The following is a 25,989-nucleotide window of genomic DNA, read 5'->3' as shown; positions in this document are numbered from 1 at the left end:
AGAACACAGCGGGTGAACGGAGATCCCTGGGCGCCGCTGTATGTAGCCTAATAATTATCTTACAATGTTTGGACCGATGAAAGGTCCTCTTTAAGGCGTTAAAGCCCATCTGTGCTATATTAAAGGGAATCTGTCACCAGTGACCTCCCTATCAAACTTTTTGCACGGACACAAAGTTGTGGTTCACCTCATTAAGACACAGTTTTTCTATTGTAGATTTGAGGCTCCGTTCCTGAGTTGTGACACTTTTTCCTAACATGCAAATTAGGCTTTAGGTGCAATGAGGGAGTCGCCGTTACTCTTGCTGCACCCAAGCACCACTTATTTCTGTTGCCAGCTCCTTCCTGCTGCTTTGATCAACAGGGCCAGGCAGTGACAAAGCAGGGAGCGAGGAAATGGCCACAGAAATGAGTGAAGCTTGGGTTCAACAAAAGCAATGGAGACGCACTCATGACACCAAAGACCTAATTTGCATAGTATCATAACTCGGAAACAGAGCCTCAAAACAACAAAAGAAAAAACTGTATTTTAATCGGGTGAACCACAGCTACAGTATGTGTCCATGGAGTTTGATAGGGAGGTTATTTCTGACAGATTCCCTTTAAGCATCAGTTGTGCTCAGTTTATGTAATTTCCATCAGTTTCCAGTTATTTTGACATCTGAAAAAGTACAAGACTTTATCTCCCATTCAAAATATCTGCAACTTGATGGAACTGCCACAAACTCAAATTATGCTCAAATTAACCCATTCAATCAAATTGGGATTATGAATGCAGATTTTTTTTTTTTTTTTTTTTCATTTTTCTGTTCCTCTCATGGAACAGAAACAAGCAGAACACTAGACTGATGTGAACTTAGCTTATGTGTAAAGTTAAAGTTTGTTACATCTGTATTTTTCTTATATTTATCATTTCAAATTGAAATGCTGTTCAATAAACTATAATTTCCCTGACAGAAGATATCAAAGAAAGGTTTTTCAGACCCAATACTCATAGTTTTCATTAAGGTATTTACTATGCAAATATGTAAAAATATAGAATACATTGATGTATCTAACTGGATATGCCAGAGGAGTAAGTAAACGCTCCTGGGCCCCAATTCAAAATATACAGCTGTGTATAGCTTCTTTTCTGGCAGAAAGGCCTTTGGGCCCACTCATCCTCCAGGGCCATGGTGCGACTGCTATCGCTGTGTTATTAGAGCTATGCCTTTGGGATATGCTCTTTGTTAATACAACCAGGAACATAAAGCGATATCGCAATGGAAAATTATATTTGTATCTATAATATTTTGCTCAGTAGCAACTGTCTGAGTGCACTTTCATGTCTATATGAAAAATCAACTCTCGTGTTTCTCCAGGGCTCTCCTTAAAGCATTCACCTCCCTGCCACACATATAGTTTGAGGCAGTCACACATCAAGTCCCCTTTGGCTTCCTTCCAGCAGCCTTTTAAATGTGTTGAATTGGTTCTGATTGACAAGCCCCAGAGAAACCAAGTCAACTATGATCAGTCACAGAGGAGCAAAGATATTTTATACCCCCTTTTTTGTATGTATACTGGATTTATTAGTGTTACTTATAGTATTAAAAACAAGCAATGACTGTACTGAAATGTAGTAGAAGACACTAATGGCCTGAAGATATCAGATCACATTATTTGCCATCCTGAAACTAACTATGTCTAATCTAACTTCATGGTAATTTGGGATTCATTATTAAGTTGGCTCTTCAACATGGTTCCTTAGAATGTGCCAAATGTGAGTAGGGGTATCTGTACCATAGAGGCAGCTCATGTGCCTTCTACTGGACCTTTGGAAAGAGGGACTAAGTTCTGCCCATTTCCTATTAGATCCAAAGGATAAAGAGATAATCCCACGGCGCAAAGAACCAGCCTTTGGTGTCAACAGGAACTTGGTTTATTATTATAGCAGGTGGTACAATGCGTTTCAGGGCAAACAGACCCCTTCATCAGGTACAGACTGCTGATCGGTCTGTACCTCATGAGGAGGTCCTTCTGTCCTTAATGGTATCACACAGAATAATGTGGGGGGGGGGTGACCTTTACTATGGTGCAGTGCAATGGATGACAACTTCAAATCTTCATGGCCCTGTGTATTCTGGCTTTTTGTCTACATGCTTCCTGCATTTTAAGTAAACAGTAAGCCAACCAATCATCTCTGGAGTTTTTACAATGCCTGGGACATGCGACTTACTGCTGCACCAGATGCAGTCCGGATCCTATCCTGTGCCTTGGACTGGGAGTGGTAGCTTTACAAGTGATTTCAGGGTAAAGCATCATGGGACAATAGTTACGAAGCAGACTGATATTGGATTATTCCAAATCCCTTAAAAATTTCAAATTAGAGGGGAAAGTAAAAAAACACTGTAAGAGCGGGGATTACTGTATGTTTGGGATGGATGTTTGGGTTGATCCTGTAATATCTCCACTTCGAAAGGGGAGGGAATTTTTTTCTTTTTTCAGGGCATATTGGTTCACATTTTATTATTTGTTATCTTCCTTTAGATTAGTAAGGAGAAAGACATTTGTAAAGCTTAGCCATTCCCCTTCCCTTCAACCACATATTTTCCTGTCCGTTAGTTGAACTTGCTGGAGATACAACTTACTTTAACTATGTAAATTATCTAACCAATTAGCAAATAGATTTGAACATCAAGATTGTTCATGTTACACATCCAAACTGACAAATGGGTTTCAGGTCTACAAAGATCATTGCCATGCTATATTGGATTAGGACAACTTGAAGGGGTTGTGCAACCCTTTAGATGTGATAGCTTTTCCTCTGGATGTATAGACCATCAATATCTGATCAGCAAAGCTTCAACATCATGCACTGCCACTGATCAGCAGTTCTTCAGTAGCTCCGCCAACAGAAATATGTTCTGGAACTACGTAGCTCCAACCATCATATAGTGGACAGAGCCAATTGCTTCAGTGCTGCTACCACTGAAGTGAATTGGAGCAGCGCTCCAGTAACCAGTTCTGTCCACTTCACAGTGGACAGAGCTGTGTCGTTTTTAGTGTTGACTTCCAGAGCCACCCTCACAGGTCAGATAGTGATGGCCTATTCTAAGGATTGAGTTGGGTAACCCCTTTAAGAATCTTTAAAAAAGTTTTTCCACCAATTAATTTTTATATGGATACAATTAAGTGCACATAAACCAAACATCCCTTTATGGCTATAAACATTGTCAAATTTACTACATTTTAGGGAGGAACATTTTGAAGGAAAAGACATGTTGAGGTTGAATTCAGAAGATGGGTAATTATAAAGTTCTGGATAACATTTTTCAAGTGAAATGAGTCATGAGTGCAATTCAAATCCCCAACCCGTTCACAATTTAGTAAACTACTAATGGAACATCTTGATATTTCTATTTTTATGCAGTTTCATGAAAAATGGTTTGCAAATATCTCTCATGGGAAGGCATTGGAACATGCTACTTGCTAGCTGGTATGAAGTAACACAACTATAATATATTGCACTTATAAATTATGGTGAGTAATTAGGCTGAAGTCATACAATATGAAATACTGCACTGTCAAAATCATTAAAGCAATAGAACTCTGCAGAGAGATAGAATTTACCGGTAGATAGGAGCAAAAATACTTAAGAAGATATTCTTGTCTGGAGAGAGAGCGAGGAGGAAGATCACCGTTTCCTTTTTGTCTTTATTGTGGAATGTGTCATGTAGTTGAGTTACAACATATTAAATCGTCACAGATAAAGAGACTTTCTAATAGCTAAGTTATTCTTGAAAACCTTTAAAATCTATTATCCCATATATTAGTTATGAATACAGTATAGTCTTTCAAAGCCTGGACCAAAATAGCTGTGCAAACACAGGCAAGAAAAGATGAAGCTGTAATTAATTATTCACCACTAGTTCAGAACACAGGGAAAGGATAAAAGAGCATCTCAAAAAACCATCCAGCAAGTAGAAATGCCAACCATTTGGTCAAACAAGATATTACCATCAACAGCAACTATTTCTCTTAACCTTTTCAAGGGCAGGGCTTTTTCTCTACCCTTATTGACCAGATAAACATACTCTATAAAGTTACTGGTTTATTTATAAACTGCAAACATCCAAAGCAAGATAAAAGTATGGTTTGAATACCAGTGAGACTTTGTCCTTTCAGGGGTGAACATAGAAAGCAGAGGAGCCCAAAGCAAGACTTAAAATGGTCCCAATTTTCCTCTGACAGCTCTGACAAATATATACTACAACTTTATTAGTTTGTATGGAATAGAATTAACGTTGTATAAATGTATGATTTTAGCTCCTCCTAGTGGTGGTCATATGCTCTATGACACTGGCATAGCCAGAAGGGACAATTAGAGCAAACAATAGATACCAGTAGGTATTGTTTACTGCTGTTTTTTTCCCCGTATCCTGCTAATGAATTGACAGCTTTGACCTAAACATCTGAGTTATCCAAGGCAAAGTAGTTGGTAGAGAAGTGTTGCATGACAAGCCCATTTAACAGAATACAAGCTTTAGGTAGAGATTTCCTAAAAACCAATCAGTCTCTGGTAATTCAGTTTCCCAGCTTAAAGGGGTTATCCAACCCCTAAAATGCCTCCCCATACACACAGGCCCCTTGTATGGATTTTACTTACCTGGCTCCCCAGCACCCGCATCGCTCCTGATCCCCCCACGGCCACTGCTGAATCTCCCATTTACGCGGATGAAAACATCCAGCGTTGGGGGGGCAGCCAATAGCAAGCTGGGATGGGAACGAGCCTCCCTAGCATTGCGTTGACGGCCTGCTATATCGACGTTGAATGTTTTTATCCGGATGACGGGGAGATGCAGCGGTGTCTGTGCCGGTATGAGAAGCGAAGCGGGTGCTGGGGAGCGACATAAGTACAATCTGTGCGAGGGGCCCATACTTATGGGGATGCATTTTAGGGGTTGATAACACCTTTAAAGCTATATTGCGACAGTGCTGAAAATGGGACATGCAGTGTACCCTCAACCAAATCATACCGTTTTCTATCTTCTCCTGCCTTATTAATCAGCTTTCTCTGGAAATAAATTTAGGTGGATAGCAGTTTTACATTTTTCTAATGTAGTTGAGGGGTATAGTAATAAATCCACCAAAAAGTGTCAGAATAACTTTTTTTCAATATCACCCTAAAAATAAATGTTAACCCATTTTCCAATGCAAGCTATGCTAAATAAAATGGTGCTGTTAAAAAATATTACTATTTATCCTGCAAAGAAAAAATCCCCCCGTATGACTATTTAACAAAAATATATAAAAAGTTACAGCTCTGGGAAGGTGAGCTGAAAATGCAAAAAAATATATATATAATTGGTTGGGCTATTAAGTGGCTAAATGATAAATTAGATTTTTTTCTAAGGAATTTTTAACTGCCCCAGTCTGGTTGAAGATGGAGCAGTTTCTAACTTCACATCACAAAAGCCATAAGTCAAGTAAAAAATGTTTTGTAACTGTTTATTTATCTCGTTAAAAGATACAAATTGCTACACTGGGACTTGTTTCTGCACCGATCATCATATTGTATCGCATCCATTATTAGTAGAATGTATTCGTTTTTGGAGTTGCATTATTCTTAACGACATACACGGCAATCCTTTCAAATATTGCCACTAACAAAGGTGTCCACTACGGTGAATAATTCCTTGAGCTTCCATGCCAGCTTATTAGCAGGAGATCAATAGTTTGTGTTCCATGGGAGATCACAGATCACTATCAGCAAAACTCTGCAGCTTTCTTTGAAAGAAGGAGGCAGCATAAGATATTGGTTTTTCTATTGTCAGTAGAAGAAATTCTATTATGATACCAATTTCTAAGAGAATTTATTTTTGACTATTCCCTGCTATAATGTTCATATGTTCCAATATGAAGGAGAGGGTTTACAATAGGTAAACAAAAGCCTATGTGTAAGCATAATCTGTTGGCATAGGTACACCTGCAAATACATATTATTGGTGCGCTTGATGGGAGACAATATCACTTGTTCTGTGCTATCACTGCAAAACATCTCCTTGCCACTTCCTGCACAACAGCACAGCATATAATTCCTCTTCCCAGATGTTTAGAAAAACGACAAATGCTGAATAAAATTATGAAAATACTTTATTATACATTTCTTCTCTGCTGAGCCAGATGCATTTCTAAAGGCATTATTTAGAATCCCAGCTTAGGTTACTGTATATTCTCGAGGTCCCCCGTGATGCGGTGTCCTCGTGCCACCTCAAATTCTAACATTTGCAGAGACACATTTTTGTTTCAGAAATAAAGCCGAGCTTCCTAGCAAAATGGAGATGTCATGACTTGCCCCTAGTCATTCTGCTACTAGTTCATTCTCAGTTTATCAGGAATGGAACAGTATGTTAATGGCCTGCTTAAAGGAAAGTCTACAATATACAATTACAGTATTGAGAATTGTATATTTTTATGTAAAAATGGAAATCGCTGAGTGAAGACTTTTGAATAAAAGATTTAATTCAAATAAATATTATATTATTTTATTATTTTAGATTTTTTTGTTTTGTTTTGTATTCTCTTATTATCCAACCATTCATATTTTTTTTAAAAAGGTTAAAGTATATTATTAGAAAATCAGAATAATAAGTCTAGAATCTACAATCTTGAATGTAAAATATTGCTGCCTCAAAAGGTGTTGTTACGCAGAGGCTGTTCAATGCTTTCTCAATAAAGCTTTGGCTCTCTCTATGATGAATAACAAGGGGATTGGATTTCTGATGTGGATGGACCAGTGAATCCATGCCTGGAATAGCCCCACTGACATTTAACGAGACCAATTTGTGGCTTTTCCATGCAGAATCTGCACAAGTAATAAAAATGCTGTAGATTCTAAATTCTGAAGCACATTTATGATTTTGCACAGGTTTTTGTGAACTGTATGCAAATGGTATACAAAATAAGCAATAAATTGCATTAGCTGCAAAATGCCGGTGGAATTCAAATGTTAATCCTGACATAATCCTTAACATGAGAACCTGGCCATGAAGAGAGTTTAATTAACATTTTCTTAAATTTATACAAAAAAAAACAATAAACTGAAACGTCATATTTACATATTTATATATTCGGATGTCTTACTGTGAAAAATGTTAAGCTTTGGTCCACCAAAGACACATCTGTCTATATAGGGGCCTACAGTTGTTGTGCATGTCAGGGGCACAGATTTGGGGTTCTCTACAAAAAAACATCCATCATTCTTAAATGGAAGAAGTTCTGAATCACCAGGACTCTTCCTAAAGCTAATTGTCTACCAAAAGTTAGCAAGGACTTTGATTGAGAAGGTGAACAAGAACCCTGCTAAGAGTTTCTTTAGTTTGATGAAAGTAAGATTGGACTTTAGTCAAAATGCCAAGCATGCTGTCTAGAAGAAGCTAGGCAACCACTCATCATCTGGTCAATAACAGCATTATGGTGAAGAGTGATAGAAGCTTCATGCTCTCTGGATGTTTTTCAGCTGTAGGATTGAAAGAGATGAATGCAGAAAAGTACAGAGAGGTCCCTAAGGAAAACCTGATCCAGAGTGCTCTGGACCTTAGGCTGGGGTGAAGATTTACTTTTGACTCACTCTAAACACATAGTCAGGAGTGGTTTTAGGACAAATTTGTGAAGGCCCTTAAGAGGCAGAGCCAGAGCCTGGTCTTTAACCCTATGGAATATCTCTATAGCTGTGCATTGACATTTTCTTTCCACCTTGACTTGAGAGTATCTGCAAAAGACAATGGCATCAAGGCAGAAGCCAATGGACTCAATTATAAGAAAACAGAGTCCTTCACATTGAGTGGTGCCTGTCATGCAACAGATCTGGTTGGAAATGTCAACCATAACATAAGTGTGAAAAGAGCCTAAATTGTCTGAATACTCTTTTTCTTTTTTAACACATTATCTTTAAAGTCTATCTGTATTTATATAAAACTTTAGACGTGTTATAGTGACATATACATTTTTTAATTGGCAGATATCTGACTGGTAAGACTTCAACTGATTGTGCCATTTTTCTGTAAACTCCTTTGGTTGGCCCTCCTCGGAGAGTCAAGCATGCTGTGTGAGGATCTACAGAAGGTATATGAGTCTCTAGACCAAAAACTGGCTTCTTTGAGAAATGCCAAGCAAAGCTGATTGCAGACGAAAGGGCACAGCACTCAGAGGAGCCTTCCTGTGCCTTTGTTTTAGCAATCTTTGAGGGTCTCAATACCAGGAAACCAGGAACATTTCTGACACGCCACTTTGACATATCAAAATATTTATGAAACGTTAAGTACCCTTTAAAGCATACATTTGTATAAATCGACTTCCCGTTGTCACTACAGGGTAGTATGTGCAGATTCATCATTGAAAAGATATTATCAATCAATTAATGATTAATAATATTTAATTAATTAGTAGTAATAATAATAATTAATGATTACTTATTAATTAACGCTGTCATTTGGCAAAATGTGAAACCAGTGAAGGGTCAATATACTTTCTGAATGCACTGGACATATGATGTAGACCACAGTCAAGACTAAATGAATTACTCACTAGTTTTAACATCTATTCCTTGTCACAACATTGAATTATAATGTGGCCAAAACATTTTAATTGGATTCAACTGAAACTTTCTATTAGGCGCTGCTTCTTGGACTTGTATTCATTAAATTTATTATAAAATAAAGTCATCTTTTTTACTTTACCTAAAATGCTCTGCTTTTACCCCATAAACAGTGCCTTCTTTTGCCCATGGTCTGTATCTGGTATTGCAGATCTGTCCATTTCACTTGAATGGGGATGAGCTGCAATACCAGACAAAGTCCATAGACTCATCCAAACCCCTTTAAATTCAGACTCATATATATATATATATATATATATATATATATATAATATTTTTTGGAAATTTAGCCTCTAGAGTATTTTGTTTCAGTAGTCACACGATTTAGAGCAGGAAAAATTTAAAGAACATTTCATTCTTCAATGCATGTAATGCTACTGAATATATAGGTATTGGTGCTATTTAAACCAATATTATTAAGCTTATAACTGCCATATAGAAAAAGGTTAAACGAAATTACTATATGAACTAGAAATTAACTATACACTGTGTACAGAATTATTAGGCAAATGAGTATTTTGACCACATCATCCTCTTTATGCATGTTGTCTTACTCCAAGCTGTATAGGCTCGAAAGCCTACTACCAATTAAGCATATTAGGTGATGTGCATCTCTGTAATGAGAAGGGGTGTGGTCTAATGACATCAACACCCTATATCAGGTGTGCATAATTATTAGGCAACTTCCTTTCCTTTGGCAAAATGGGTCAAAAGAAGGACTTGACAGGCTCAGAAAAGTCAAAAATAGTGAGATATCTTGCAGAGGGATGCAGCACTCTTAAAATTGCAAAGCTTCTGAAGCGTGATCATCGAACAATCAAGCGTTTCATTCAAAATAGTCAACAGGGTCGCAAGAAGCGTGTGGAAAAACCAAGGCGCAAAATAACTGCCCATGAACTGAGAAAAGTCAAGCGTGCAGCTGCCAAGATGCCACTTGCCACCAGTTTGGCCATATTTCAGAGCTGCAACATCACTGGAGTGCCCAAAAGCACAAGGTGTGCAATACTCAGAGACATGGCCAAGGTAAGAAAGGCTGAAAGACGACCACACTGAACAAGACACACAAGCTGAAACGTCAAGACTGGGCCAAGAAATATCTCAAGACTGATTTTTCTAAGGTTTTATGGACTGATGAAATGAGAGTGAGTCTTGATGGGCCAGATGGATGGGCCCGTGGCTGGATTGGTAAAGGGCAGAGAGCTCCAGTCCGACTCAGACGCCAGCAAGGTGGAGGTGGAGTACTGGTTTGGGCTGGTATCATCAAAGATGAGCTTGTGGGGCCTTTTCGGGTTGAGGATGGAGTCAAGCTCAACTCCCAGTCCTACTGCCAGTTTCTGGAACACACCTTCTTCAAGCAGTGGTACAGGAAGAAGTCTGCATCCTTCAAGAAAAACATGATTTTCATGCAGGACAATGCTCCATCACACGCGTCCAAGTACTCCACAGCGTGGCTGGCAAGAAAGGGTATAAAAGAAGAAAATCTAATGACATGGCCTCCTTGTTCACCTGATCTGAACCCCATTGAGAACCTGTGGTCCATCATCAAATGTGAGATTTACAAGGAGAGAAAACAGTACACCTCTCTGAACAGTGTCTGGGAGGCTGTGGTTGCTGCTGCACGCAATGTTGATGGTGAACAGATCAAAACACTGACAGAATCCATGGATGGCAGGCTTTTGAGTGTCCTTGCAAAGAAAGGTGGCTATATTGGTCACTGATTTGTTTTTGTTTTGTTTTTGAATGTCAGAAATGTATATTTGTGAATGTTGAGATGTTATATTGGTTTCACTGGTAAAAATAAATAATTGAAATGGGTATATATTTGTTTTTTGTTAAGTTGCCTAATAATTATGCACAGTAATAGTCACCTGCACACACAGATATCCCCCTAAAATAGCTAAAACTAAAAACAAACTAAAAACTACTTCCAAAAATATTCAGCTTTGATATTAATGAGTTTTTTGGGTTCATTGAGAACATGGTTGTTGTTCAATAATAAAATATATCCTCAAAAATACAACTTGCCTAATAATTCTGCACTCCCTGTAATGCAAGCATTTTTTGCAGTCACTAGATTTAATTATAATAATGTACGTAATTCCATGTGCAAACTCCCAGCAACCGCTATTTATTATAGGTTGGGTGACATAATTTGTGGAGGTAGTTAAATTTTTTAAATCCCTTAAAGACCTTACTCACTACAGTAACCAGGTAAAATCGTGAATCTTGGCATTATAAGCAATTAATCTACAAATTGTGCAACACTGCTGGCTCTCCATCTGTCCTGAGATATGAAAAAAAAACTACTGCACAGAATTGACTAATAATGCATCAGTGCATAATTAGGTGAACTACATAATGAGGTGAGCCTGGAGAAACAGGAGAGCATTCCTGTCCTTCTGTATGTAGGTTACACGGGATGCCAGGTGCAGAACCAGTGATGCAATACAGTCTCCGGATGGCTCCTATTTGTTATGTATACATCAACCTACTTGTGTACACATTCTACAAACTGACATAGATTGATATTGTGGAGAATGCGTACATTCTGAACACTTTTCCTATTTATCACATATCATGCTAATACATTATTCATAAACCACAAAATAAGTAGCTGAATTGTATTTTTATCTATCTAATCTATCTATTATTTGACCATCAAATATCTATTTACCTACCTATTTAATATCTATATACCTGTATATCTATCTATTAATTTCTACAAAAAAGCACCTAGATTTTTTTATTTATTTTGAAATAATCACAATAAAATACATAACATATTAAAGGGGTGGTGCCAAGATATCAGCTTATCTCCTACCCACAGGATACCCTCAGCTTTAGTATCATCTGGGTGTACATGAGCCCTGTTCTCATGATTGCTAGGGATCCCAGTGGTCACACCAATAGTATACTTCCCTCTGCTTTGATATCTTGGCAAAACCTCTTTCGTTAATATTTTTATTTTATTTTTTGGTCAAGCAGCAGCAAATTTGGTTTTAGGGTGCATAAAAATAAAAACTTGTGTTTTAATATAATATTGCCCCTCAGTAAATTCTTTATAGGTGATCTTAATATGCATAAAGGTATAATTTTTTATAAAATATACGATACAATTGTCTTCAAGACTTGTTCAAAAAACCATGGAATGTTTAAGGAAGTTCAAATATCAACATAGAATATGGATGTTTCAAAGAGCACCTGTAATCTCTCCTGACATGTCTGTTTTAGGAACTAATTGTATCCTCATGTAATAACAATTCTAAGGCATCTATTTTGATGATTCTATGTTGTGTCATTCCTTTATTATGTCTTCTAATAAATTCTAATGAATTGCTAGCAATTTGCTCTGAAGATCCGGTTGTGGGTGTGTCCCTGCACAATCTGACACTATTAGGGATGAGCGAATCCACTTCGAATGATACATCTGATGTCGATTTGCTAAAAACTTTGTTGTAATACTGTACAGAGTTCCTGCTCCATACAGTATTAGAATCTATTGGCTTCGATGAGCTGACATTATTACTTCGCGAAGTCGTGCGAGTATTCATGTAATAACTTCGGGAATTCATTATTACTGTAAAAAACCTTGGTACCAAATTGGGGTTCGGTCCCTTTTTTTTTTTTCTACACAAAGGACCAGGACTGCATAAAAATCAGAAAGAGCAATACTCACCTATCCCCGTCACTCCCATCAAGACACCTCTGGCTCCCCACTGGTCCTTATTTCTTGGTCCCTCCTAGCACATAGGAAATGGCTAGAAATGAGCGAATTAATGAAAAGTTCGATACAGATGCTTTGCCGAATTTTTAAAAAATTTGCTTTGCGATAAGTTAATTTGTCACCCACGTCACTGTACCCCTCAGATGCCACGTTCATATATTATCGTGGCATCTGATATAAATAAAAGAGTGTAAAATAAAATAAAAAAATTATACTTACCTGATCCATTTGCTTGCGCATCACCGCGCATGGGATTTCGGCCGAGATCTTCAAGGAAGATGGCAAGCAAATGGATCAGGTAAGTATGATTAGTTAAATCAATTCGCTACGACAAAGCACGAGGAGATTTGGCTTCACAGCGAATCGGATTTATACAGAAATTTGGATCGAAGTGAAGTGGATTTCAATTCGCTCAACACTAGAATGATCCATTTACTAGCTGAGGCAGTACAGTCAGTGACTGGCTGAGTGGTCATTTACTGTGTATTGGGAGCAAGCAAGAAATCGAGACCAGTGGGTACCCAGGAAGAGTGGTGAGGGATCAGTGAGTATTACTACCTTCCCATTTGTACAGATTATTGGGAATGAACGTTCATACGAATGCTCGTTCCCAATAATGTGCCCACGTAAAGGTGCCACAGACCACTTGATGAATGCACAAACATGTCTGTTTTGTTAATTAAGTGAATGGAAAGTGAGTAAAATAATGTGAGTATTTAAAAGGTCATTGGACTTTACTAGGGCATCTTTCAATCCTTTATGAATTCAGGTCCCTTCAAAGCAAAAGAGGACACAATCTATGGGTGGCAACACGGCATCTTACCCATTTTTGATGTTCTACTTTTTAATTTCTCATCGAGCATGTATGTTATAACGGTGCACTTGTAGATATAGCATGTCATACTAGCAGAGGACGCTTTGTTCCCTGACTGATTAAATAGATTTTCTACATTTTTAGTTTTGTAGTTTTGCTCCTACTTGCAAGCATTTTTATTTAATTTTAATGCACATCATTTCTATATAAAATAATAATTAATAGGCAAAGATTTTCTATACTGTATGTGCAGCCATATTAAAAATATAATCCAATCAACATAAAATGTAATTACAGATAAACATCTTACTCTGTCCCCCCATAATTAGAGATGAGCGAAGCTATAGAAAATGTAATTCGGCTGCTTTGTCGAATTTCACAAAGAAATTTGCTTTGTGATTAATTACTTTATCATGACACACATTTCTTCAGATGTAGTGGGCACAATGACAGGGAATGGTGATGGCGTCGCTCCCCATTATTGAACCTCTCAGATGCCACGTTTATCACTGATCGTGACATCTGGCATTAACATTAAGGGCATTCAGGGGTTAATCTGGTAAAAAAACAATACTCACCATATCTATTTGATCACGTAGAGGCCTCTGCGGCCATCTTGATTGAAGACACCACGCAGTGACAGGATGACATCATCACACCGGCTGGCATGGTGACATCATACGTCACAACAAGTGAGATTTTGCACTGTATCTTCAATCAAGATGTAGCGGTGACCTCTTCACGCAAATGGATGACGTGAGTATGTATTTTGGTTTTTACAGTCATTTCAGGGAAAATTGATTTGTTACCATGAAAGATGAGGAAATTCAGCTTTGTGGTAATTCGAATTTTCCTGAAATTTGGATCAAAGTCCTCTTCGGATACTTCGATTCACTCAACACTACTCATAATTAACACAATTTACTCATTTACCCTACTTGTCGCTCATAAATCAATCATAATAATTCATAATCATAGTACTTAAGATTCTGAAGCTTGAGTACAGATTTTTTTTTTCTCCTGGGTGCTTTTATTTCTGCAAGGACGCTCAATGTTTTAGACTTGACTAAGCAAATGCCTGTGAAGTTGTCCCTTGAGACTTTTCCAGCCTTTGATCATGCCTGTCTAATTATTTCCTGTCTGTCACTGGATAGGCAATTTTGCTGAATTGATCACAGGTCTTATCTTAGCAGGCTATACATTATAAATTTGATGATTGAGACTTCAGCATATATTATTAATATTTCATGAAACAGCTGATTTTCCATAAACCACCAACAACAATGTGGTTTTATCCTGAAGGTATACAATGATAAAAAAGGCTAAGCCCCTCCAATTTAACCCTTTCTACCCCAGGCCAGTTTTCACCTTCCTGCCCAGGCCATTTTTTGCAAATACGACATGTGTCACTTTATGTGGTAATAACTTTGGAACACTTTTACTTATCCAAGCCATTCTGAGATTGTTTTCTCGTGACAGATTGTACTTCATGATAGTCATAAATTTGAGTCAATATATTTCACCTTTATTTATGAAAAAATCCCAAATGTATAAAAATTTTTGAAAAATTAGCAATTTTTAAAATTTCTATTTCTCTGCTTTTAAAACAGATCTCCTGGGCACCCTCATAAAATATTTATTACTTAACATTCCCCATATGTCTACTTTATGCTGGCATTATTTTGTAAATGTAATTTTATTTTTTTAGGACGTTAGAAGGCTTAGAATTTTAGAAGCATTTCCCACTTTTTAAGGACCGGTTCAGGTCTGAAGTCACTTTGTGGTTCTTACATAGTGGAAACCACCCATAAATTACCCCATTGTAGAAACTACACCCCTCAAGCTACTCAAAACTAATTTTACAAACTTTCTTTAGATGTTCCACAAGCATTAAAGGAAAAAGGAGAAGAAATTTCAAAATTTCACTTTTTTTGCAGATTTTCCATTTGAATCAATTTTTTTCTTTAACACATCGAGGTTAGCAGCCAAACAAAACTCAATATTTATTACCCTGATTCTGCGCTTTACAGAAAGAACCCACATATGGTCGTAAACTGATATAAGGGCACACGGCAGGGCGCAGAAGGAAAGGAACGCCATATGTTTTTTGAAAGGCAGATTTTGCTGGACTGGTTTTTAAATGCCATGTCTCATTTGAAGCCCCCCAGATGCACCCTTACAGTAGAAACTCCCAAAAAGTGAACCCATTTTAGAAACTAGAGGATAAGGTGCCAGTTTTATTGGTACTATTTTGGGGTACATATGATTTTTAATTGCTCTATAACCAAAAAATGGCTGTTTTGGCACTGTTTTTATTTTTTAATTTTTTATTTTTACAACATTTATCTGACATGTGCTATTTTTATAGATCAGGTTGTTACGGACGCAATGATATCAAATATGTCTACTTTCTTTGTTTGTTTGTTTCAGTTTCACATAATAAAGCATTTTTGAAAAGCAAATTATGTTTTTCTGTCTCCATTTTCTGAACGCCTTATTTTTTTTATTTTTGTGCTGATCGTCTTGTGCAGGGGCTCATTTTTTGCGGGAAGAGTTGACTTTTTATTGGTACCATTTTTGGGTACATATGATTTTTAGATCATTCATTATTGCACTTTATGGGGCAAGGTGACCAAAAAATGTGTAATTTTGGCACAGTTTCCATTTATTAATTTTCCCAGCGTTCACCTGAGGGGCTAGGTCATGTGATATTTTTATAGAGCATGGACATGGCAATACCTAATATGTATACTTTTTCTTATTTATTAAGTTTTACACAATAATAGCATTTTTGAAACAAAAAAGAATTATTTTAGTGTCTCCATAGTCTGAGAGCCATAGCTTTTTTATTTTTTGACCGATTGTCCTAGGTAGGGTCTCCTTTTTTGTGGTATGAGGTGACGGTTTGATTGGTACTATTTTGGGGGGCATACACCTTTTTGATCGCTTGGTGTGGCAATTCTTGATTTAGATTTTTTTTATACAGTTTTATTTTTTTTACGGTGTTCACCTGAGGGGTTAGGTCATGTGATATTTTTATAGAGCTGGTTGTTATGGACTTGGCGATACCTAATATGTATACTTTTTTATTTATTTCACTTTAACACAATAATAGCATATTTGAAACCAAAAAAATGATGTTTTAGTGTCTCATGTTCTGAGAGCTATATTTATTTTTTTTTAGCAATTTTCTTATGTAGGGGCTAATTTTTTGCGGGATGAGGTGACGGTTTTATTGGTATCATTTTGTAGGACAAACACCTTTTTGATCGCTTGGTGTTGTACTTTTTGTGATGTAAGGTGACAAAAATTGCTTTTTTTTTTACAGTTTTTATTTTTTATAGTGTTTGTCGGATGGGGTGAATCATGTGATATATTTATTCAGCCAGTCGTTACGGACGCGGCGATACCTAATATGTGTGTTTTTTTTTTTTCTATTTTTTATTATAAAATCAGGTGAAAAGGGGCGTTTTTTTCTTTTTTCGCTTGAAACTTTATATTTTTTATTAAAAACACAGTTTTTTACTTTATTTTTGACATTAACTTTTGGGGGTCTGATCCCCTCTGCAATGCATTACAATTTGTCTGTATTGTAATGCATTGCCTGTTAGTGTATGACACTGAGTCATACACTAACAGGTTGCCTAGGAGATCCAGCCTGAGGCTGGATCTCCTGGGCACCCGTAGAAGGAAGGTCCCGAAGCCTTGCAAGGCATTGGGAAGCCTCTGCTTGGCATTGGGCTGCCTTCTCACCCATCAAGTCCCTGCCCTAGCAGTGCGGGGACCCGATTGGCTACCTCACCCGCAGCAAACCCCTTCTATGTCGCCGGAGCATACAGCAGGGGTTCGGCTAAGAGGAACAGCTGGTCCCCTACAGCTGATTGGGCGGGCGCAGATCCTGCACCCGCCTGATCAGCAGGCCTTAATAGTATGGCACTGGGCGGCAAGTCACGTCCCGCTGCTCGGTACTATTATGACGCTGGTCGGGAAGGGGTTAACAGAGAAATAGAGCTATAAATACATTTATATTCTTTGCAATCATCTAAAATGTATCAACTGATCAGTTATATAGCTAAAGCAGGAGAGGTTGACACAAATAGACTCCTTCTTCTGGATGACCCAAGACCTTCACCGCTCCATCAGAAAGCGAAATATCATCAATATTCACTTCACAGGGCGGCTTCTGCTGTCCCCGACGTTCCGAGATCCCACGCATGCCCAATAGAAAGATCTCGGAACGTCGGGTACAGCAGAAGCCGCCCAGCGAAGTGAATATTGATGAGCTGGGCGGCGCTTGAAAACGGCGGTTGGGGCGCGTGTGTGCGCCCATGTGGAGCTGAAACGCATTAGAAGACCTATTAGAAGACCTATTCATGCATATATATATAGCTAAATATGCTTATTGGGCCTGTCAGTGTCCCTTTAATATTACCCGAACACCGAACCCGAACTTTTACTGAAATGTTCGGGTTCGGGTGCCGAACACCATAAAGTTCGGTACGAACCCGAACTTTACAGTTCGGGTTCGCTCAACCATAATGCTATCCTTTCATGTGTCAAATGCTTTGGAGAAGTCCAGATATACGACATCCATTGATTCGCTGCTGTCAAGTCTAGAACTTACCTCCTCATAGAAACTGATTAAATTAGTTTGACATGACCAATCTCTCATAAAGCCATGCTGATATAGCATTATTTGCTTATTTTCATTGAGGTACTCCAAGATAGCATCTCTTAGAAAACCTTCAAACAGTTTACCCACAACACATGTTAAACTTTCCGGCCTATAGTTTTGGGGCTCTGTTTTTGGACCCTTTTTTAATATTGGCGGCTCCCTGTCAGTATAGAGTCCTTAAATATCAGAAATAAAGGTCTGGCTATGACATTACTTAATTCTCTTAGGATACGAGGTAGTATTGATCAAGCATGCTTGACCGAACACATACCGCATTTGTTCGAAAACGATGCTCGAGTCTCCTCCCCATACGTTTGTTGGCTGCTACACAGCCAATAAGTGTGCAGGAATGTACTGCCACTCACTGTAATGCCGTAGTCATGTTGGTTACTGGCATTACAGTGATTGGCTGGTCGGAACGTGTCATCGGGTTCTAAAAAGCACCCGATGACACTTGGTTCAGCCAGACTTAGTCGAGGAGAGCTGTGCTGTGCAAGGGACAGATAGTGTAGGGAATTGAATTTTATTTTTTTGTTAGGCAGGGTTGGTGTTAGGGACCCAAAAGTCCTTTTAAGGAATATTGTTGTATCTGGCAGCAATATATATTTTTAGCGCAATCTGCGCTAAATTGCGTGCTATTGTAGAGACCCAAAAGTCATTTTAAGGACTATTGTTGTATCTGGCAGAAATATATCTTTTTAGCGCAACCTGCGCTAAATTGCATGCCATTGTAGAGACCCAAAAGTCCTTTTATGGACTATTCTTGTATCTGGCAGCAATATATCTTTTTAGCGCAACCTGCGCTCAATTGCGTGCAATTGCTTGGCCGCTGCATTATCGCTGCGACATTACCTGCACTACATCTCCAGTATAACGTTAGCGCATCCGAAATATCAGTGACATTCAGTGTCATTTTTTCGCTGGTGGTGGCAGCGACATTACCTGTGCTACATCTCCTGTTTAGCGTTAGCCCATCCTAAATATCAGTGACATTCAGTCTAATTTTTTTCGTTGCTGGTTGCAGCGACATTACTTGCGCTATATCTCCAGTATAACGTTAGCACATCCAAAATATCTGTGACAATCAGTCTAATTTTTTCGCTGCTGGTGGCAGTGACATTACCTGTGCTACACATCTTGTGTAACATTTGTCCATTCTAAATATCAGTGACATTCAGTCTAATTTATTTGCGCATACACTTACAAAACCTGCGCTATTGTACATGTGACATACTTGAAAGCATATATACCATTTAATATGTGGAAGGCGAGCAGTAAGGGATGGGGAAGTGGCCGTGCTGCTGATGGTGCACGCAGAGGCCTTGGTGCCTGCAGCCAGAGCAGAAGAAACACACTCATCCACGATAACTAGCTTCATGTCCCAGTTTGCAGAGCGGCGCAGGACACCACTCTCAATGTCACACCAGTTCGACCAGGTGGTCGGATGGATTGTAGCAGATAATGCTTCCAGTTGGTTAAGCACCACCCTGTCTTCCACAAAGTCCAGTCTCAGTAGCCAAGAGTCTGGTCAACAGAATCCTTGCCCTGATCCTCCTTCCTCCCACCATGGAAAGTCTTTGCAAACAAGTGATCCCACACTCGGATATTCCGAGGAGCTATTTTCATTGCCATTCCTTAATTTGTGGCCAGGGACGCTACATTTCCCTGACGGCACACTCGGTGAACGCTGTGGAGGCGCGGAGTGAGTCGTACCCTGGGATGGCACAGGTGCTACCAACGCCAAGGATTGCAGGCCCTACTTCCATCAGGATTTCTGCCATCACCCCCTCTTCTCCTCCTCCACCTCCTCCTCCACTTCCACCTCTGAATTGTCATCTTGCAGCACCAGTCAGCCATCAGTCAATAGCTGGAAGCAGTGTAGCACTGCAGTGGGGAAGCGGCAACAGGCCGTGCTGAAACTGATCTGCTTAGGTGACAAACAGCACACCGCCTCAGAGCTGTGGCAGGGGATAAGGGACCAGACTGAGCTGTAGCTCTCGCCACTCAACCTACAACCAGGCATGGTTGTTTCTGATAATGGCCGTAACTTGGTAGCGGCTTTGGAGCTCGGCATGCTCACACACATACCATGCTTAGCCCACATGTTAAACTTATTGGTTCAGCGCTTTCTTAAAACCTACCCCAATTTGCCTGAGCTACTGGTGAAGGTGCTCTGTGTGTGTGCCCATTTCCGAATGTCATCTACAGCTGCCGCCGGTCTGGCAGAGCTGCAGCAGAGCTTGCAATTGCCAGCTCACCGACTGTTGTGGGGCGCAAGCGAGCGCTGGAACTCCACGTTCCACATGTTGGCCAGGCTTTGTGAGCAGCAGAGTGCATTAATGGAATACCAGCTGCAACATGGTCATCGCCTTTCCAGTCAGCTGACACCCTTCATAATCCCGATTTATTCGGCCCGAGCCCCCGAGCACCCGAGCACTACGGTGCTCGATCAACACTAGTGTCTGGTTCACAGGAAAAGGTCTGAAATTGATGGAAACACCACTGAAATGGTTCGGGAACAGCATAGGGAGGATGTCTGGATGCATCTTGGACTCCCAGAACGCCGCTGGGAACGATGTTGTCCGAGTAGTACGCCACTTTTACAGACTGACAATAATACACACCAAACTGGAGATACTAGAGATAAAATCGATTTTAGAGGAAAAATAGTTACTTGTATATAAAGTGCAAGTGCTGCCAAAAATTACAAGAGGCACTCTGATACAACCTGTATATATTACATAAAGGAGGGCCATATTCACATTGTGGTACAATTGTTCAAGTAGTGAGACTCCTACACTCATTACAAGGAACTGGCACTACAATACACCCTTTATTACACATAAAGGAGGGCATCATACACACCCTTGAAAAATGATGACTGATGGCCTGCTGGTGACCCTCAAAAACATTAGGAGCAAGGGCCTGCTGGTGACCCTCTAAAACATTATTGGTGAGGGTCTACTGCTTAGCTGACCATCTAAAATATTAGGTGTAAGGGCCTGCTGCCGAGCTGACCATCTAAAAATTTAGGGGTGACGGTCTGCTGCTGAGCTGACCGTCTAAAACATTATAGTTAAGGGCCTGCTGTTGACCCTCAAAAACATTATGGGTGACGGCCCACTGCTGAGCTGACCCTCTAAAACATTAGGAGCGAGGGCAGCCTAATAAGCATGTTGATATGATGGAGGAGGAGGAGCAATACGAGAAAAGGGAGATTGAACCATATACACTTTCTAGTGGTGAAAGGGGTGCATGCAGGGGTCGAGTCGAGGGGGAACGCGTGGGAACGGCGTTCCTGCACTTTTTTCATGGCAGGAACGCCGTTCCCATTCAGGGCAAAAGGACCAGGAGGGGAAGCGGTGAAATCAGATTCACAGGGGGCGGAGCGGAGGCGAGGCCCTGCGTGACTCGCACTGTGCAGGGCAGGCTAAGTGAGGAGGGAAGGGGAGCGGCTTCAGTTGAGGACGGAAGACTCACTGACTGACTCCCCCCCCTCCTGGCTGAGAGCTCCCCTCCTCCTATCCTGAGCCTGCGACTGCCTGACTGCAGTGGGGTACCTACCATATAGGCAATCCACGCAGCTGCTATGGGGCCCGTGAGGAAGGGGGGGTTCTGCAGTGGAGGAGAGTCCCCGCCCCTGTCTATCTTCCTAACTGTCTCCCGTCTGCTAGCCCCGCCTCCTAGCTCCGCCTCCTGCCTGTTATCTCCGCCCCCGCCTGATTCCTCTGGATTGCCACAACCAGTAATGAAGTAAGTGACGACTTGTAGGTGAGGACAGTGCAGAGGTGTGTGTGTGTGGGGGAAGGGGGGTCACTCAGCTTTCCCAGGCTATTCCTCTGCACATATGCCATTCAGAACAGGAGGGAAGCTGGGTGTCACTACATTATGTAATGTGACTCAGCTTTCCTGATGTCCTGCATGGCACAAGTGCAGAGGCATGAGAAGATATGAGGGTTGTGTTACTTAGCTTTCTCATGTCTCTCCACATGTGCCATGCAGGAGAGCAGAAAAGCTGGGTGCTATTACATCATGTAATGTCACTCAGATTTCCTGCTATCCTGCAAGGCATAAAAGCTATGGGGCCCAATGATTTCTTCTGTGTACACCCCTGCCTGACTGTCTGCTGAGGTGAGCGTGGCTGGACCATCCGACCGGACCGGGGTCCTGGTGGTCCAGTCCAGTCTAAGTGTCTGTGACTGTCCCTGAGTGAGTCCGGGGGCCCTAACCCGCCTGGTGGGAGCGCCGGTGGCCAGCAGCCCCAGACCAGACCAGTCAATACCCCCTCTTTTATCTCAGTCAGTACTCTCATCAGATGTGACTGCAGGCAGCACAGCAGCAGGCCAGAAGAGATCGATCAGCCAGGATTAATGTGCACAGCCTGGGTGGGAGGCCCCCCTTACCCTGGCCTTAGGCAAGTGACAAACTGCCCCCCCCCTCCTCAATCTTAAGCAAGTGACAAACCCAGCTCTGCTACATCTACAATGGGCAACTACAACAAATGTAATGCCAAACTGCAGTTCCTCTATGCGATTGTGATGCCTCAGATAGCTTCCACTGGACCCACAGCCTGTGGGTCCAGTGGAAGCTATCCAAGGCATCACATAGAGGAACTGCAGTTTGGCATTACATTTGTTGTAGTTGCTCATTGTAGATGTAGCAGAGCTGAGTTTGTCACTTGCCTAAGAATGAGGGGGGCAGTTTGTCACTTGCCTAAGCGAGGCCTCCCACTGTGCACATTAATCCTGGCTGATCGATCGCTGCTGCTCTCACATCTGATGAGAGATTTCCTAAGGGGGTATTGACTGGCATTAGGGACGGGCTGGTGGATGAGGGCAGCCACCCGGTCCTGTCTATGGATCACCCAGTTTGCACTTAGCTATGCCCAGGCCCCATGCCAGGGGGTCCCTGATGTATTAACTGACCAATAACATGGAGATCCCAGTGCCAGCTGCCTTGCTGGTGGACGATTGGCATATACTTCTGCTGTGGGCCACAGCAGAAGTATATGCCAATCGTCCACCAGCAAGGCAGCTGGCACTGGGATCTCCATGTTTATTTTATGTTAATTTTGCAGTTGTTTGTGTAAACTGGCACTTTACAATAAATTTTGCACTGAATTTTCAGCAAAATATATATATATATTTTTTTTTTGGGGGGGGGGGGGGGTTGCAGTGGATCTTGGGTGAGTTCCCACACTTTTTTCCCCAGGACTTGACCCCTGGGTGCATGGTAATACAGTGTATTCAATACACCATAAAAGCCACATTTAGAGTGCCTTGATGTTCAGTCGCTTTCCTCTGGTGGAGTAGATAAGTCTGGGGCAATCCAGGCCTTGTTAATTTTTATAAGAGTCAACCGGTCAGCATTTTCAGTTGACAGGGGGAGGCGCTTATCAATTATTATGCCCCCAGCTGCACTAAATACCCGCTCTGACAAAACGCTGGTGGCGGGGCAGGCCAGCACCTCCAAAGCGTAGAGCGCCAGTTCATGCCACAAGTCCAGCTTGGACACCCAAAAGTTGTAAGGCACACAGGGATCAATGAGGACGCTATCACAGTCTGCTATGTACTTCTTCACCCTTTTCAAAAAAAATTCTCTCCTTGTGACACTAGGCCACGCATCAGGTTGAAGGTGCTGGCGGGGTGTCATAAAACTGTCCCAGGCCTTGGAGAGTGTTGCCCTGCCTCTGTTGGAACTGCTGTGTGTTCCCCTTCGTCTCCCCTCCTCGGTTGGCCCAGGAACTACGGAATCTGCCTCGTCCTCTCCAGTCTCCACCATAGGAATGAGAGATGAGAAGTTCTCTTTGTAGCGGGGGTCGAGAAGGGTGAACAACTAGTAATCGGTGTTGGTCAGAATGCGTACAGCGCGAGGTTAACGGGAAAAGAGTCCCAACAGACAAGACTTTGCTGTCCTCATCAGGAGGATGACTCTCAATCTCCTCATCCTCTTCCTCCTCTTCTACCTATCCACGCTGAACAGATGGAATAAAAATTCCATGGGTACTACCCTCTGTAGCGGAGGCAACCGTCTCCTGCTCCTTCTCCTCCTCATCAAATTCGCGCTGAGAAGACGAACTGAGGGTGGTCCTGGCTTTCACCCTGTGTACTTACTTCCCCCATTTCCACCTCTTCCAAATGCAAAGCGTCCGCCTTAATTGTGAGCAGTGAGCGTTTTAAGTAGACATAGAAGTGTGATGGTTACGCTGATAATAGCGTTATCGCCGCTCACCATCTGTGTTGATTCCTCAAAGTTGCGTAAAACCTCACATAAGTCAGATATCAATGCCTACTTGTCGCTTGCTGACTGGAAAGTCGACGACCATGTTGCAGCTGGTATTCCACTACTGCCCTCTGCTGCTCACAAAGCCTGGCCAACATGTGGAAAGTGGAGTTCCAGCGAGTGCTCACGTCGCACAACAGTCGATGAGCTGGAAATGGCAAGCACTGCTAGAGCATCGCCAGACGGGCGGAAGCTGTCGATGAATTACGGAAATGGGCACACACGCAGCGCACCTTCACCTGTAGCTCAGGCAAATTGGGGTAGCTTTTGAGAATTTGCTAAACCACTAAGTTGAACACATGGGCTAGGCATTGTATGTGTGTGAGCTTGCCGAGCTGCAAAGCCGCCACCAAGTTACGGCCATTATCAGACACAACCATGCCTGGTTGTAGGTTAAGTGGCGAGAGCCACAGCTCAGTCTGGTCCCTTATCCCCTCCCACAGCTCTGCGGCAATGTGCTGTTTGTCACCTCAGCAGATCAGTTTAAGCGTGGCCTGTTGCCGCTTCCCCACTGCAGTGCTACACTGTTTCCAGCTACTGACTGATGGCTGACTGGTGTTGCAAGATGATAATTCAGAGGTGGAAGTGGAGGAGTTGGGAGGGGGGTTGCAGCCACTAACGTATGTGGCGGTGGAAACTATGATGGAAGTAGGGCCCGCAACCCTTGGCATCGGTAGCAGCTGTGCCATCCCAGGGTACGACTCGCTTCGTGCCTCCACAATGTTCACCCATTGTGCCATCAGGAAAATGTAGCTTCCCTAGCCAAAAGTACTTATCCATGCGTCAGTCATTCAGTGGACCTTCCCAATAACTGCGTTGGTCAGGGTAAGTGTGATGTTGCGGGACACATGCTGGTGTTAGGCTGGAACTGCACACCATGAAAAATATTGGCGGCTGGGGACAGAGTACAGCGGGACAGTCACCGCCATCAGGCTGCAAAAAGCCCCAGTGTCCACAAGACTAAATGGCAACATTTCCAGGGCCAGAAATTTGTAAAGGTGCACATTTAGTGCTATGGTCTGTGGGTGGGTGGCTGGGTATTTGTGCTTTCGTTCAAAGGGCTGGGGTATAGACATCTGTACGCTGCTCTGGGACACAGAAGTGGATATGCTAGCTGATGGTGCTTGAGAAGGTCCGGGTGCATTGCGGGAGGCATCCGGGCCTGCATCTTGGACAGGGGATTGGCGAGGACGTATTACAGGGGAAGAGGAGGCAGTGGTGTGACTCGCAGACACTGGTTGTGGACCCAAGAGTTCTACCCACCTATTATTGTACTTTTATGCCATGTGGCGGATCATGCTGGTGGTGGTGAGTTTGCTCATTTTGGTACGGCACAGGTTGCAAATTACAATTCTTTTATCGTCCACACTTTCCTAAAAAAAGAGCCAGACTGAAGAACACCTACCCCTTGGCAAGGGAGATTGCCGCAAGGGCGTGCTCCGGGGAACAGTTGCGGGTCTGTTTGGTGTGGCCCGCCTTCTCCCTTTTGCCACCCCACTGCCTCTTCCAGTCTGTTGCAGTGCTGCGGATTCCTCGTCCTCTGTACTACTGTCCTCGCTCGGCTTGCCACCTGCCCAGGTTTGGTCAGTGACTTCATCGTCCAACACCACCTCTTCCACTTCCTCACTCTGGTCATCCTCCTGACTTGTTGACCTATCAACAACATCAGTTATTGACAACTGTGTCTCATCCTCATCATGAACCTCTTGAGACACTAATTGCGGTTGACTTTTTGGCAACTGTGTCTCATCATCATCATCCACCTTGTGCAACACTAATTGCCATTCTCCACTGCCACCTTCTTCTGACTGTGGATGCTCCAGAGTTTTGGAATAAGGGCACAAGATCTCCTCATGTCCC

At 41.6% G+C, this 25,989-nt stretch overlaps 1 protein-coding gene across 1 annotated transcript in view; it reads right to left on the bottom strand.

Annotated features, from left to right (window-relative positions):
• GRIN2A (glutamate ionotropic receptor NMDA type subunit 2A) overlaps positions 1-25,989 on the bottom strand; it is an 858,974-nt gene that overhangs the window by 636,087 nt on the left and 196,898 nt on the right. The window lies entirely within an intron of this gene.

Source organism: Bufo bufo, chromosome 7, assembly GCF_905171765.1.
Source record: "Bufo bufo chromosome 7, aBufBuf1.1, whole genome shotgun sequence".
In the NCBI taxonomy this organism is placed as follows: domain Eukaryota; kingdom Metazoa; phylum Chordata; class Amphibia; order Anura; family Bufonidae; genus Bufo; species Bufo bufo.
The sequence above is the reverse complement of the archived record's forward strand: the minus strand, read 5'-3'. Positions and strand labels throughout refer to the sequence as shown.